This window comes from Panulirus ornatus, chromosome 19 (genome assembly GCF_036320965.1).
Source record: "Panulirus ornatus isolate Po-2019 chromosome 19, ASM3632096v1, whole genome shotgun sequence".
Classification (NCBI taxonomy): domain Eukaryota; kingdom Metazoa; phylum Arthropoda; class Malacostraca; order Decapoda; family Palinuridae; genus Panulirus; species Panulirus ornatus.
In genome coordinates this window covers 50,448,543-50,465,902 of record NC_092242.1, presented here as the reverse complement: position 1 = coordinate 50,465,902, position 17,360 = coordinate 50,448,543, and the positions used below count along the sequence as shown (strand labels likewise).

The 17,360-nt window shown below is 45.6% G+C and overlaps 1 protein-coding gene across 5 annotated transcripts in view; it reads left to right on the top strand.

The window, feature by feature from the left end:
- The window catches only part of LOC139755494 (sodium-dependent neutral amino acid transporter B(0)AT3-like), a 343,634-nt gene that overhangs the window by 206,957 nt on the left and 119,317 nt on the right, over positions 1-17,360 (top strand). The window lies entirely within an intron of this gene.

The window sequence follows — 17,360 nt, the reverse complement described above, 5'->3', positions numbered from 1 at the left end:
GCACGGGTCACCCTGACCATCGGGCATATCTTAATATTGCAGTGTTATCTCCCATGTAAGGTAGACTCAAAACAAATCATGTAGTTATCTGTACTATGCGAGGATCTAGTGACATGTACGATGGCTGACTGTAAGCCAAGTGGGTAACTCCAGACACCTTGTATGATGGTTGACCGTCAGCTAAGAGTATAGCAACAGACGTCCTGTATAATGGTTGAGTGTCAGCTAAGGGCGTAGCTACAGATGTCCTGTATAATGGTTGACTGTCAGCTAAGGGTGTAGCTACAGACGTCCTGTATAATGGTTGACTGTCAGCTAAGGGCGTAGCTACAGACGTCCTGTATAATGGTTGACTGTCAGCTAAGGGCGTAGCTACAGACGTCCTGTATAATGGTTGACTGTCAGCTAAGGGCGTAGCTACAGACGTCCTGTATGTATGACGTCTGCCCAGCATGCAAAATCATGAGAAAAAATAAGCAGGTAAGTAAAAGAGAAAAGTCAAATTTTCTCTCCTGCTCAAAAAATAAGAATTAAGTTCTTATATCAACGATGATATATTTACCCGCAGGAAGAGTGTGGTGAGAATCCAGCAGTTGCTAATGTATCTTAAAAAGTTGAAACAGATTTTTGCACTCTCAACATTTTAGTCTTTTTCTCATACAGATGTTTTCCTTCCCTCACGAAGTTGCTGTTTCCCGCACATGTTTCATGACTCTCCCTCACACGGCTGTGGTCTGCTTCGTCATATTGCTTCAGCCTTTTCTTTGCTGCCGTCTCTCCCTCACATATGTCGCCTCTCCGTCTCACTGACGGATTTTCCAAGAGAGAATCATTATCTTCCTGTCTCGTTATCACAGTTTTTTTTTTCTACTACTTGATTATTGTTCCTTCATGATGGTGTTTTATATCCAACGCATTTGTCGTCTCTCTCCAACACAGGTTTTGTCTGTCTTACACAGTTTGTCTCTCTCCAACACAACTGATGTCCTTCCAACACAGGTGTTGTCTCTCTAACACGGTTGTGTTTTCCTGCCTACAGCATTCTCTTCTTACCTCCCTGCTGCCCCCAGGAGTCCCTTCTGAGAAACTCTCGTCGAGCTCAGGAAGTCGGCCACATCCACTAGGTGGGACCACACGTCATTGAGAGTCGTGATGTTGTGTGTGTGTGTGTGTGTGTGTGTGTGTGTGTGTGCAGGGAAGATGAGGATCAAGTTTCAAAAGTCTTCAGAGTGGAAGTTGCATTTTGGCATGACGGGTCTTGTGGTACATTGAATCGGGGTTGGCTTTGTTTCTGAGGTGGTTGGTGTCCAGCATACTGGCGAGAAAATGTAACTCGTGTATGTCTGGGAAACATAGTTTGAGAGGAGTGGGACAGTATTTAAGATTGGGTTTGGAGGGCGGACGTTTAGTGCTTGTCGGGTCATTTCAGTGTCTTTGCGAAGTAATTTACAAATAATGACCTGTCATTAACATAGACAGACAGATAAGAATCTTACTACCAGACTTAAAAAAAGATGCAGTGTTGGGACAGGACATGATTGCACTGCCTTATGCATGTTAGGAGGCAGAACTCAGGGGGCAGGAAGGTAAGATAAGGGATCATAATCGCTTATTACCTGAGCTAAAGCTTCCTCAGTCTTATTACGTAGTGGATTATATATAGTGAATGGTTGTATCGTAGACCAATTCTGTTAACATCCTGATATGTTTTGATGGTTTAATAACGTACTGATTGACGAGATGCTGACAACTGCCGCCTCACTGTCCCTGACGCCACACTGCCTATATATATATATACAGGCTTTGCCCTCACACCTCCTCCCTCTTTGCTCATCCCAAACTTTAATTTACGAAAGCGCCTGGAAAGTTCGTGTCTCCTTTTTCCTCGTTGCTCTCTCTCTCTCTCTCTCTCTCTCTCTCTCTCTCTCTCTCTCTCTCTCTAAATATATATATATATATATATATATATATATATATATATATATATATATATATATATATATATATATATATATATGATTTAAGAAGGCATCTTTATATACACTAAAGTATTTATATACCAAGTAAAGAGAAAAACAAGTAGTCTATCCATGAACTCACCGTCCATAGTCAGGTAATTACAGCAAGGTCTTGCCGGGAGGAGGCCGGAGCTAATAGACCAGACGTGCGAATATACTGTGACCTTGGGAGAGTGGACTGGAGGGCTGACGGGAGCTGGTCGATACCGAGGCAGACGTGGGTTGTGTGTCGAGCTGTGGGGGTGTGACGGAAGGTGGTCCATACTGAGGCTTGACGTGGGCTGCGTGTCGAGCTGTGGGGGTGTGACGGAGGTTGGTCCACAGTGAGGCTTGACGTGGGTTGTGTCGAGCTGTGGGGGTGTGACGGAAGGTGGTCCATGCTGAGGCTTGACGTGGGTTGTGTGTAGAGCTATGGGGGTGTGACGGAGGTTGGTCCATAGTGAGGCTTGACGTGGGTTGTGTCGAGCTGTGGGGGTGTGACGGAAGGTGGTCCGTACTGAGGCTTGACGTGGGTTGTGTGTAGAGCTGTGTGGGTGTGACGGAGGTTGGTCCACAGTGAGGCTTGACGTGGGTTGTGTCGAGCTGTGGGGGTGTGACGGAAGGTGGTCCATGCTGAGGCTTGACGTGGGTTGTGTGTAGAGCTGTGGGGGTGTGACGGAGGTTGGTCCATAGTGAGGCTTGACGTGGGTTGTGTCGAGCTATGGGGTGCGACGGAAGGTGGTCCATGCTGAGGCTTGACGTGGGTTGTGTGTAGAGCTATGGGGTTGTGACGGAGGTTGGTCCATAGTGAGGCTTGACGTGGGTTGTGTCGAGCTATGGGGTGCGACGGAAGGTGGTCCATGCTGAGGCTTGACGTGGGTTGTGTGTAGAGCTGTGGGGATGTGACGGAAGGTGGTCCATGCTGAGGCTTGACGTGGGTTGTGTGTAGAGCTATGGGGGTGTGACGGAGGTTGGTCCATAGTGAGGCTTGACGTGGGTTGTGTCGAGCTGTGGGGGATGTGGCGGAAGTTGGTCCATACTGAGGCTTGACGTGGGCTGTGTGTCGAGCTGTTGAGGTGTGACGGAAGGTGGTCCTTACTGAGACTTGACGTTGGTTGTGTGTAGAGCTATGGGGTGCGACGGAGGTTGGTCCATAGTGAGGCTTGACGTGGGTTGTGTGTCGAGCTATGGGGTGCGACGGAAGGTGGTCCATACTGAGGCTTGACGTGGATTGTGTGTCTAGCTGTGGAGGTGCGACGGAAGGTGGTCCATTCTGAGGCTTGACGTGGGTTGTACGTCGAGCTGTGGGGGTGTGATCGGTGCAGGTCGAGCACACAAGGCTCGTACGTCGAGTTGTGGGGGTGAGACGGGAGGGGGTCGATACTGTGTCCCAGTATCGACCACCTTGGGCTCTGTCGAGCTATGGAGGTGTGACGGCAGCTGGTCGTAGCAACGTTCATTCACTATGATACTAACAAGGAGGATCAGTATCTCCAGGCAGGGCAGGCAGCAGAGAGGGAAGAATGTCTATAGAGAAGGAGACAGAAAGATGGACAGACGGAAAATGATTGGAAATGGAATACAAAATCAGAGAGATTGATTGATAAACAGGTAGATATACTGAGAGATAGATGAGACAAAAAGACAGAAGAATATATAAATAAGTGGATATATAGACAGTTAGATAAACAGATAGTTAGTTAGATAGATAGATAGATTGATAGATAGATAGATAGATAGATAAATAGATAGATAGATAGATAGATAAATACCTAGTTATATTGATATATAGATAGACAGATAGACGAACATATATTTGATTGTATGATGAAAGTTAAGCAGCTTATGTCATCCGTTTATCTTTTCAAAAAGGTATGCGGTAAAGTTCCACATCAAAGGTCAGCAACAAAAGTGGTCACATGGCACTGATGGGGTTGTGCTTCAGTGATCAGAGATGTGGCTGACTGACCCTAAGCAGGGAGTTATTATTAACGGTCAAGCCTGAGAATAGTTAGTCGTAACAAGTGGTGTGCCACAGGGATCAATCTTGGAACCAGTTCTCTGTCTCATATATATATATATATATATATATATATATATATATCATTGATACTGATGCTGATATTGCAAGATATCAATACTGGCAGATGGTACTTGGATGCGGAAATAAATCAAAAACAGAAATTGAACGTCTGTAGGTTCAAACGAATATAGACAAACTGACAGAGTGGACTCATAAGTGGCAACTAAATTGTAATATTGATAAATGGAAAGTTATATATAGCTGTATTAAAAACACTATGTTGCACTATGAATACTCCTGACCTGTGAAAGGTAAATGAGAGAGAGAGAGAGAGAGAGAGAGAGAGAGAGAGAGAGAGAGAGAGAGAGAGAGAGAGAGAGAGAGAGTTGTATCACCATAAAGTAGGAGACTGTGAAGCTGGGAACCATATGAACTGCTTTTATCAACAGCAGCTGATAATGTCCACTTGGAAGAAGACAAGCAACAGGTAGCCAAGGTGGTGTTCATATGAGATCTAACAGCTAGGGTGGTTTACACGACATGCTCTGTAGTTGTCCACCTCAAGTAGAGTAAGCAACAGTTAGCCAGGACGGTACCCACATCAAGTAGAGCCAGCAACAGTCAGCCAGGATGGTGTCCACATCAAGTACAGCCAGCAACAGTCAGCCAGGATGGTGTCCACATCAAGTAGAGCCAGCAGCAGTCAGCCAGGATGGTGTCCACATCAAGTACAGCCAGCAACAGTCAGCCAGGATGGTGTCCACATCAAGTAGAGACAGCAACAGTTAGCCAGGACGGTACCCACATCAAGTAGAGCCAGCAACAGTTAGCCAGGACGGTACCCACATCAAGTACAGCCAGCAACAGTTAGCCAGGATGGTACCCACATCACGTAGAGCCAGGAACAGTTAGCCAGGATGGTGTCCACATCAAGTAGAGCCAGCAACAGTCAGCCAGGATGGTGTCCACATCAAGTAGAGCCAGCAACAGTTAGCCAGGATGGTACCCACATCAAGTACAGCCAGCAACAGTCAGCCAGGATGGTACCCATATCAAGTAGAGCCAGCAACAGTCAGCCAGGATGGTACCCATATCAAGTACAGCCAGCAACAGTCAGCCAGGATGGTACCCACATCAAGTACTGCCATCAGCAGGTAGGGCTTGTGTAATCAGTACCACCAGCATTTGCTGGACTGGGTCTAAGGTTAGTGACAACACAAACAGTTCCATAAAGTGACAAACAAGGCAGTGTTCCACATATGCAGTCCAAACAACAATCAGGCAGAGTAGGGCCACAGACATTAGCGTTTTCATCAACAGTTAGCTTGGGGAGGGCGCGCACACGCAGCCTTGTCAACGGTCATACAGAGCAGAGATCACACAACCAGTGCCAGCAACAATTACCCAAGGCAGGGTTCATCACATGAGCAGTGCCAGCAACAATTACCCAAGGCAGGGTTCATCACATAAGCAGTGCTAACAGCAGTTACCCAAGGCAGTGTCCATCTCAAAAGCAGTGCCAACAACAGTCATCCAAAGCAGGGTTGACCACACAACCAGTGCCAGTAACAGTTACCCAAGGCATGGTCCATCAACATATGCAGTGCCAGCAACAGTCTCCTCGTCCTCTAGCTGGTTGCGGCGGTGAGCAACAGTTGGGCAGGCTTCCCGTGGTGTGTGTGTGTGTGTGTGTGTGTGGTGTCCCCGGCACCGCACTAAACTGATGCAAGTGATGGCTTTTTGCGGATCCTTCAAGTCAACAACCTCACAGACGCTGTGTCCCTGAATCAGCCACGTTCCTTAATGTGCTGATGGTCGTACCTCCTTTGTATATATATATATATATATATATATATATATATATATATATATATATCCCTGGGGACAGGGGATTAAGAATACTTCCCACGTATTCCCTTTGTGTCGTAGAAGGCGACTAAAAGGGGAGGGAGCGGGGGGCTGGAAATCCTCCCCTCTCGTTTTTTTTTTCTAATTTTCCAAAAGAAGGAACGGAGGGGGCCAGGTGAGGATATTCCAAAAAAGGCCCAGTCCTCTGTTCTTAACGCTACCTCGCTAACGCGGGAAATGGCGAATAGTTCAAAAAAAAGAAAAGAAAAAAAAAAAATATATATATATATATATATATATATATATATATATATATATATATATATATATATATATATATATATATATACATTATTTCGTCAGAGAATGGACAAAATGGCTGCTCTCATTATCCGGTGAAATGTCTTGTTTTTAATCTTTTCTTCGGTGTTTTTTTTCTCTTTATGAAGACGTCATCACAGGTCAGTGCAATGCGGGTGGAGGCAAGTACACGGGTTGTATTCCTACCCAACTTGTTAAATTCCTTTCTCCGTTTGGTTCGGGATGTTGGGAAGGCGCAATATGAGAGAGAGAGAGAGAGAGAGAGAGAGAGAGAGAGAGAGAGAGAGAGAGAGAGAGAGAGAGAGAGAGAGAGAGAGAGTTACAGAGAATTACAGTGATACACAAACCACACAGTTCCATGCATGGTGTGAGAGGCCCTACCTACATATCTGCAAAGGGATTTTGTCCTGATGGTCGGCCTAGCGCGTAGTGCTCACCGCACTACTTGCTTGTTGTACTATTATTCCATTTCCTCTCGCCCTCAGTCCCATTTCTGATCGTATGATGTTAATTTTCGGAGGATTAACTCCTCTGTCGTGTGTAACTGTTCTAACCTCATCTTTTACTGTCTTCAAACATGAGTCCAGTTTTGTTCTGAACGTCTTCAAATATGAGTCTAATATTCTTGTGAACGTTTCTGTGGCGACTCCATATTCCCTTCTTAGTCTTCCTGTTGTGGCATTATAGAACAGATCCAGCTTCCTCGCTGAACATTCATGTGTCTTCGTGAGGTTCTCTGCCGCCCATTGGTATATAGTATCCAGATATCTTTTCCTTCTGTCCTGATCTCCATCGTGGTCAACCGTTTCACTTACTCTCATGTCGTCCGCCAAATATCGAACTACATATATCATCTGCTCTATATCTTTATCTACGTCAGCCATCATGATAACAAATGAATACAGAGGACAGTACTGGTCCCTAAGGCACACCCTAGAGGACATCCTCCTCGTCAGACATTACGTTTGCAACTACTTGGGGGGTGAGAGAGTAAGAATAAATTTTAGGGAGGAGAAAAAGATGTTTTGGAAGGAGGTAAATAAAGTCTGTAAGACAAGGTAACAAATGGGAACTTCAGTGAAGGGGGCTAATGGGGAGGTGATAACAAGTAGTGGTGATGTGAGAAGGAGATGGAGTGAGTATTTTGAAGGTTTGTTGAATGTGTTTGATGATAGAGTGGCAGATATAGAGTGTTTTGGTCGAGGTGGTTTGCAAAGTGAGAGGGTTAGGGAGAATGATTTGGTAAAGAGAGAAGAGGTAGTAAAAGCTTTGCGGAAGATGAAAGCCGGCAAGGCGGCGGGTTTGGATGGTACTGCAGTGGAATTTATTAAAAAAGGGGGTGACTGTATTGTTGAATGGTTGGTAAGGTTATTTAATGTATGTATGACTCATGGTGAGGTGCCTGAGGATTGGCGGGAATGCTTGTATAGTGCCATTGTACAAAGGCAAAGGGGATAAAAGTGAGTGCTCAAATTACAGAGGTATAAGTGTGTTGAGTATTCCTGGGAAATTATATGTATTGATTGAGAGGGTGAAGGCATGTACAGAGCATCAGATTGGGGAAGAGCAGTGTGGTTTCAGAAGTGGTAGAGGATGTGTGGATCAGGTGTTTGCTTTGAAAAATGTATGTGAGAAATACTTAGAAAAGCAAATGGATTTGTACGTAGCATTTTTTGATCTGCAGAAAGCATATGATAGAGTTGATAGAGATACTCTGTGGAAGGAATTAAGAATATATTGTGTGGGAGGGAAGTTGTTTGAAGCAGTGAAAGTTTTTATCGAGGATGTAAGGCATGTGTACGTGTAGGAACAGAGGAAAGTTATTGGTTCTCAGTGAATGTAGGTTTGCGGCAGGAGTGTGTGATGTCTCCATGGTTGTTTAATTTGTTTATGGATGGGGTTGTTAGGGAGGTGAATGCAAGAGTTTTGGAAAGAGTTTTGGGGCAAGTATGCAGTCTGTTGTGGATGAGAGAGCTTGGGAAGTGTCAGTTGTTGTTCGCTGATGATACAGCGCTGGTGGCTGATTCGTGTGAGAAACTGCAGAAGCTAGTGACTAAGTCTGGTAAAGTGTGTGAAAGATGAAAGCAGAGAGTAAATGTGAATAAGAGCAAGGTTATTAGGCACAGTTAAGTTGAGGGACAAAATGATTGGGAGGTAAGTTTGAATGGAGAAAAACTGGAGGAAGTAAAGTGTTTTAGATATCTGGGAGTGGATTTGGCAGCGGATGGAACCATGGAAGCGGAAGTGAATCATAGGGTGGGGGAGAGGGTGAAAGTTCTGGGAGCGTTGAAGAATGTGTGGAAGTCGAGAACGTTATCTCGGAAAGCACGAATGTGTATGTTTGAAGGAATAGTGGTTCCAACAATGTTATATGGTTGCGAAGCGTGGGCTATAGATAGAGTTGTGCAGAGGAGGTGGATGTGCTGGAAATGAGACGTTTGAAGACAATATGTGGTGTGAGGTGGTTTGATCGAGTAAGTAATAATAGTGTAAGAGAGATGTGTGGTAATAAAAAGAGTGTGGTTGAGAGAGCAGAAGAGGGTGTTTTGAAATGGTTTGGTCGCATGGAGAGAATGAGTGAGGAAAGATTGACCAAGAGGATTTACGTGTCAGAGGTGGAGGGAACGAGAGAAGTGGGAGACCAAATTGGAGGTGGAAAGATGGAGTGAAAAAGATTGTGAGTGATCGGGGCCTGAACATGCAGGAGGATGAAAGGCGTGCAAGGAATAGAGTGAATTGGAACGATGTGGTATACCGGGGTCGACGTGCTGTCAATGGATTGAACCAGGGCATGTGAAGCGTCTGGGGTAAAGCATGGAAAGTTTTGTGGGGCCTGGATGTGGAAAGGGAGGTGTGGTTTCGGTGCATTATTACATGACAACTAGAGACTGAGTGTGAACGAATGTGACCTTTGTTGTCTCTTCTTAGCGCTACCTCGTGCACATGAAGGGGGAGAGGGTTGTTATTTCATGTGTGGCGGGGTGGCGACGGGAATGAATAAGGGCAGACAGTATGAATTATGTACATGTGCATATATGTATATGCCTGTGTGTGTATATATATATATATATGTATACGTTGAGATGTATAGGTATGTATATGTGCGTGTGTGGACGCGTATGTATATACATGTGTATGTGGGTGGGTTGGGCCATTCTTTCGTCTGTTTCCTTGCGCTACCTCGCTAACGCGGGAGACAGCGACAAAGCAAAATAGATAAAATAGATAATATATATATATATATATATATATATATATATATATATATATATATATATATATATATATATATATCGACCAACCCGTGGACTAACTGCCGCAACTAGGATTCGAACCCATGTGCTTTCCCAGGATAGCCCTTGAATGCATCGCTAACCGCTACACCAAGAGGGATCAACCTTGTCAAATGCTTTGGCAAAATCTACGTACAACTCTGTCCATTCTTGTCCCTTCTCATCGGTGCTTCATGTATGACATGATAGTGAGATAGTACGTGGGTGTGTGTGCTTGTACCCAGTACAAATCCCTGACCACCTTCTGTTATGAGTCCATTGTTATTGAGGGAGGGAGAGAGAGAGAGAGAGAGAGAGAGAGAGAGAGAGAGAGAGAGAGAGAGAGAGAGAGAGAGATTAGAGGCCTTTTTAAACACGGTGGTAGCCTTACCTTCACTTCCACAGTGGCCACTTTCGCCTTGATTCTCACAATGGTCACCTCGCCTCCATTTCCACAGTTGTCACCCCTCACCTCCAGTTCCACAGTGGTCATCCTCGCCTCCACTTCCACAGTGGTCACCTTCGCCTCCATTTCCACAGTTGTCACCCTCACCTCCATTTCCATCGTGGTTACCCTCACCTCCACTCCTCCACTTCGATCTCCCCTCCCTCAGCCTTCTCCCGACCCCACCCAACCCGCAGAATGATCACAAGTCCCCCAGGGTCTGTAAGCAGTGTTACCAGGGATCACATCTGGTTGCCAGATGCCTTGGTCTTAATCCTCATTTGCCTAAGACGTCTCGGCCATCCGTGCACGGGGCCAGGCCTGCGCCTTGTTTGGTGAGTCCCAGGTTTAAACAGCTAAAGCTCTTGTCTCAAGGTGCGGGCCAAACCACAGGACACCCCCGCCTATTTTGCGTCCATTTTTGTGGATTTCTAGTGACTGGGCACAGTGGAGTCAAGTGCCTTCGTTGTGGGGCGGAACAACACAGTGTGGGAGTGATGGCTGGGGGTGTGGGGAAGGTATGAGGGGTGGTGGTGACTGGCCATCTCCCCAAGAGGACATTGTGGTAGTGTTGCCTGTGTGTGTGCTATGTAGGTGGCGAGGAAACGGAGGTTGACTCCCAAGTAAGACAGCATGGGAGGGTTGCCTGTGTGTGTGTGTGTGTGTGTGTGTGTGGGGGAGAGAAGGGACGGTGACTGGCCGTAGGCAATTTGGGAGTGTTCTTTGTATGTGGGGAGGGAAGGAAGAGTGGGTGACTGGTTAGCTCCCCCGTAGGACACTGTGGGAGTGTTGCCTGTGTGTGGGGAAGGAAGGAAGAGTGGGTGACTGGTTAGCTCCCCCGTAGGACACTGTGGGAGTGATCTTTGTATGTGGGGAGGGACGTAAGAGTGGGTGACTAGCCAGCTCCCCCGTAAGACACTGTGGGAGTGTTGGCTGTGTGTGGGGAGGGATGGAAGAGTGGGTGACTGGCTAGATCCCCAGTAGGACTGCTGGTGAAGCCGCCACACACTATCGACCGCTGACTGGCAGCCCCGCTCCTCGCCCGTGTGTGTGTGTGTGTGTGTGTGTGTGTGTGCGTGTGTGTGTGCGTGTGTGTGTGTGTGTGTGTGTGTGTGTGTGTGTGTGTGTGTATGTATGTGTGTGCGTGTTATCACCTTCATAACCATCTATCAACTATCTGTACATAAGGAGAGGAAGCTTTACATTGGTCAGGCCTTGCATCTTACTTCCGTCTTAGTGTCATAAACCTCCTTGAATATTGTAATGGCAGATGCATGTACTTCCTCTTGGCTTGGCATGTTCCACGGGTCTTTAACTTGCCTGCTGAAGAAATGCCTCCTCACGTCCCTCCCTGCACTTCCTCACCTCCCTCCTTACTCTTCCTCATGTCCCTCCCTGCACTTCCTCACATCCCGTCCCTCCGTACACCTCACGTTCCTCCGTACTGCACTTCAAGTCCTTCCTTAGTACACTTCATCGGGTCCCTCCGTGCACTTCCTCAGGCCCCTCTGCTTGCCTGCCTTCCGGTTGTTCCCTCTTGTCCTGGTCTCTCCCTCTGGTCTCGAAGAACTGTTCTATGTTAACGTCACCATAGCCTTATAGAAATGCGCTTGCAGTTATCATGTCTCCCTGAACTCTTCTTTCCTCCTGTATGGGTAGGTTGACGGCTCTCCTCCTTCCTTCCTAGCTTATCCCACTCAATTCTGGTGCCATCTTTAGTGCACTCTTTTGAAACTGTTGTGGCAGCTTTCACCTTAAGGCGAATACACGTTGTTTTTATCTTCCTCAACATCTAAAAGTTTAGACGCTGAGCAAAATATAGTTCGCTTCCCCCACGATCTTTCTCACGTAAGCTGTTCTGGCGACAAGCCCGGCTTGATGTCAACCCATAGTGACCTCATACAGGGGAACTCCCGTCGTTCATTTCCTCTAAGGTAATGCTCTCTCTCTCTCTCTCTCTCTCTCTCTCTCTCTCTCTCTCTCTCTCTCTCTCTCTCTCTCTCTCTCTCTCTCTGTGCTATTTGAACCCCTTCCCACTTTATGACCATATTTTCATGGCTGAATTTTATAACCAGTTTGTCTGACGACTCCTGCATCTTTCAGAGGTCCCTTTGCAGCATTACGTCTTCCCTGCTGCTGCTGCTGCATCCGTCTTTCATAATCATATTTCAAACATCACCAAAAAATTGTACCCTAGCACAATGCCCAGGGGAACCCCACTTTACGCCCTCGCCCGGCTCGAGCGGGCTTTCCTGACATATGGCTACTTAGCTGGTGATTCACCTGAGCAGCCCTCCCCTCACCCCAGCCCCAGTGGATACTTAGCCTCATTGCCATTCTTCTCCGGAGGACAGCAACAAAGGCCTTCCGGTAGTCCAGGAATACATCATCCACGGACCTAATCCATTTTTTTTTTTTTATCAAGATGTTGCTTATTCGTTCACGAAGATCCCACAGGTTCCGACTGGTCGATCTTTTCCCTTCCTGTAGATGCTTTCCACTTATCTTTTCTAGCATCCTTAAAATCAAGGAAACCAGCTATCAACTCAACTGTACTTTTCTGTCACCGTCTTTTTGATACTGTTACAACGTTGGCTCTCGACAATTCCGTTGGATAATGTCCAACGTTGAGTGAGACATTGGACAAGATCATCCACTGGGGTCTCACTCTCTGGATACTAAAGATGAGAAGTGAACTGGACCAAGGATTTTGTGTGGGTTTAGTTCCTTCATGAGCAACGTCACTTCAACCAGACTAACTTCAATAGCTTCCTGGGTATCATGCTCTTTCCTGCGTGGTAGTGATGAGACATCCAAGTCTTCGGCTGTGAGCAACACTTCCAAGCGTCTTACCCAAACTCCTTGTCTATATCTTCGTATCAGTAATGTTCCCGTACGAGTCCCACCATCTAATGATCTGGTCCTCATCTATTGATTTGCCCTTAATAGATCTGTGAAATAGTTTTGATTTCCCTTTCGGTTTAGACTCTCTTTTCACTTTTACTCCATCTGTTTTTCTTTTTATAATCTGATGTAATCGTTTCTGACCTTCTTGCGTCTGACAAAAACAGCTCGAGTCCAACATCCCTTCCACTATGTGTCCTTGTTGCTTCACTACATATTGTGTCAAGCTGTTCTTTAACTTATTTGTCAATCTGTTTTCTACGATACAAATTGATCTTTTCCTTGCTCTGTGCCTCATGTGAGGAATCCAGGATCGACCACTCTAGACCTCATATGAGTGTCTGATGGTTTCCGTCCTCATATGAGTCCCCAACTGATGCTGGATTCCACAAAGTATTCTAATATTTCATCAACATTCTCTCGCTCAGCTGGAAAAAATATTACACACTTCATTCACCTATAAATCGTCATGGAAGGTTCACATACTTGTGAGTGGATACCATGTGAATGCACCCACAGTTGTATGTTATGCACTATACACAGGGCGACTGGTGTATAAATGGAGAGGAGAACTTACAGCCATTTAATTTTCAAACTTAGTAAAATAGGATGAGGAATAAGTGGCTGCAGAGGGCAGAGGTAGAACGGAACTAGAATAGTTCTAGGATTTTTTTCTTTTTACAAAGAAAAATGATACGAGAGGAATGAAAATACGAGTCTGCTGTAAGTCATGGCTGTACATTGACCTTCAGGGATTCTATTATTCATGTAATGTGTGTAAGTTCGAACTCAGATAGATGGCGGCTTTCCATGTTACGCCGTTGGTATGAAAGAAGCAAGTGACGTAATGTGTTGTGCAAGCACTCACTCTCACTTATCGCTGGTAACAGATAAAGAAGTGGTGGAAATTCTGGTTAGCTGTAGAACAAACAAAACATTTACTGAAGTATAAGGGCTTATATTTTTGGTGATAAGATCGTTATCACCTTCTGCCACCCTAGGCACTTTTACATCCAACAACCACTCCTTTCAACGCCTTTCATAATCCAATACTGCTCGTTAATCCCAGCCTCGTTCACCCACATATACTTATGTATACATCATCTTTTTTAAACATGGTATTCCTCAGTCATCAGTCCTTTTACAGCACAACTCAACAAATTCTTTATCATTCTCATTTTTCCTTATGTTGAAAGCTCCAGTCATGGACAAAAGTCCACATCAAGGCCGGGCCTTAATTGAAATACAGAGACCATTATGAAATGGAAAAAGAAAAGACAAGGGAAAGTGTTTTCGAATTTTCGATGAAGTGAAAGACCTGTCTCTTGAAATTTGCCAAGTCATAGTTATTGGAAAAACATGAGAGGGTAAATAGCTCCAAAGCTTCGACGTGTAGGGAAAGAAGCAGTTATCAAAACGGCCCACCCTTGAGTTGCTGATGGCCACACAGTAATCATGTGAGGCAGCAGCTTGTCAAGTATTGCGGTTGGTCTAGCCTAGTGGTGGGGGCACACAAGCAGCCAGCTCTCGGGAGCAAGAAATCAAAGTAATACCTATAGGAGAGGGAAAGTGAAGCAACATTGCGGCGTAGGACAAGAGGGCCAAGTTTGGAGATTAGCCTGGGACAGTTTATTAGTGTTTTATAGGTTGGATCGCTTTCGACTCAACTCTATCAAGTAAGCACACAGTGCTAGATCCACTCCAGATGTGAGAGTAGTACTCCATACAAGGACGAATCAATTCCTTGAATAAACGGAGAAACTGTTCAGAAGGGAAGAAGTTTCGACATCTAAACAGGACACCTAGTTCCTTAAAGGCAGCCTTAGCTATTCCTGTAGAGTGGTGTCTCTAAGAAAGAGTGAAGATCACGGTAAAAAGGTGGAATTACAGAACTATCAAAGAAAAGACGAGAGTTGTTAGAGTTTTCGATAGAGAGGTGGACAGAAACTGGGTCTTGGAGGCACTAAACTTAACAAGATTTTGTCTACCCCAGTGAGATATCCTGTCCAAGTCTGAGTTTGTTGATGAAGTTGTGTCAAGACGAGATGCAGATCGAGTGAGAGAAGACGGAGCAGAACTGAAGGATGTCGATGAATGCAGTGTTGAGTCGTCAGCGTATGAGTGTACTGGATTATTTATGAAGGAGAGGATATCGCTGAAAAAAGGAGAAAAGTGCAGGGGACAGGACAGAACCTTGAGGGACACCACTGATGGTGGAGAGAAGGAGAGAGGCTAATCCATCAACAACCACAAAGATAGATCGGCCAGAGAAGAAGCTAGATATGAAGGAGCAAAATGAGGAAGGGAAGCAAAAGAAGGGAAGCTTAGAGATGAGACCCCAATGTCACACCCTTTCAAAATCCTTAGATATGTCAAGGACATGACTCCCCAAAAATTTTCAGGATGATGACCAGACATTGGTAAGATAGGAAAGAATATCACCAGCGGATCTCGCCTTGCGGTAACCATTCTGGTGATCAGAAAGAAGACTGTGATTTTAGAGGTGTTTAAAGATATGGGAGTTGAGGAGGGATCTAAAGACTTTGGATTTGGAAAAGGTAGATGTCAAAGCAACAGGACGATAGTTAGAGGGGTCAGAATGGTCACCCTTCTTAGTGATGGGATGTGTCCATTCATGTTTCCAAGGAGAAGGAAAAGTTTTGGTTTTTAAACAGAAGCGGAACAGGAGCAAGCACAGTTGCAAGTTCAGAGGCACGTACCTTCAGTACACGGGGATGGATGCCATCAGGACCATAAACCTTGCTTGTGTCCAGGAGAGATGCGCTTTTCGTACAATCGATAAGGGATTACAGGAAGGGGTATAGCATTAGTAAGAGGAGCATCAGGAAGTGAAGGAATGTTGGAGTCATACAAGGTGGAGTTAGAGGAGAAACGGGAACCAGAGTTGCTTTGTCTACAGGAGAGACAGCTATAGTAGCGTCAGAACAAGAAAGTGAAGGAGCGGTAGAGCAGCAGATATTGTTTGCAGCAGGTAGCCATACCTCTTGGTTACATCAACTGCCACATCCTCCACTTGTGTATTTTGTTTCCCTACCAAAGAGATTCGATCCCTTGTATCATAATTGTCGAACCACTAATTCAATTCCTCCTAGAATCCTCCCAATAGTTCTTCACTCTTCTTGCCACTACGTGTATAAGAACCAGCCATCAACCACCTCTCGTAATCCACTTACATTTTAATCCACATCAGTTCTGAACTTTCGTCCTTACACTCTCAAACAGAATCCTGCAGCTTCTCCTCCGTCAGTAGAGCCACTACCTTGTTTGCTCTCACCCTTCACACTAACCCTAGACTTTATCACCCAAATACTTCCGAACCATCTTACCTCCTTCCTCTTCGGCTAAGTCCCGATTAGGGTCAGAACGTCCAGATTTCCTCTCGTCAAACATACTACCTATCTCTCTCTTCTTCTCATCCTGTTTACATCCGTTCTCATTCAGATCCTGGCCTGCGTCACTGGCGAGAAATCCAAGCTTGACTCTTTCTGTGGTTCTTGTTTCTGTGAAGTGATGACACAAGATAGGAGGGTTTCCAGCCGCCTCCGGTCATATGTTACCCGCCTTTTACGACATGAAGGAGATGCGCTTTGTTTTCATGGTTACTGTGCGTGAAAAGTCAATCTAACTTTGATGGTACATCCGCTCCTGCAAGTCTGATGACTTCAGATACGTGTCGGTATGAGAAGGTCTCCTGCACACGTTCTAGAAACTTGACTCTCCATGTGTTCTCACTCCCATGAGCGTGTTAGGTGACCTGATCTACTTCCTTTTAAAGTTCCTGATAATGAAGACCACCGTGGGGGCCCAGCGTGGTTGTCCTCGTCTCTTCCTCCACCCTCCAGTTGTTCTTCCATTAGTATCATCAAGTGGTTGATCAAGTTCTTCCAGTATTCGTACTGACCCGGAGGTTTACAGTTTACAATTGCCTCTTTCCCTCCTCTCTCTCTCTCTCTCTCTCTCTCTCTCTCTCTCTCTCTCTCTCTCTCTCTCTCTCTCTCTCTTCTCTCTCTCTCTCTTCTCTCTCTCTCTCTTCTCATCCTGTTTACATCCGTTCTCATTCAGATCCTGGCCTGCGTCACTGGCGAGAAATCCAAGCTTGACTCTTTCTGTGGTTCTTGTTTCTGTGAAGTGATGACACAAGATAGGAGGGTTTCCAGCCGCCTCCGGTCATATGTTACCCGCCTTTTACGACATGAAGGAGATGCGCTTTGTTTTCATGGTTACTGTGCGTGAAAAGTCAATCTAACTTTGATGGTACATCCGCTCCTGCAAGTCTGATGACTTCAGATACGTGTCGGTATGAGAAGGTCTCCTGCACACGTTCTAGAAACTTGACTCTCCATGTGTTCTCACTCCCCATGAGAGCGTGTTAGGTGACCTGATCTACTTCCTTTTAAAGTTCCTGATAATGAAGACCACCGTGGGGCCCAGCGTGGTTGTCCTCGTCTCTTTCCTCCACCCTCCAGTTGTTCTTCCATTAGTATCATCAAGTGGTTGATCAAGTTCTTCCAGTATTCGTACTGACCCGG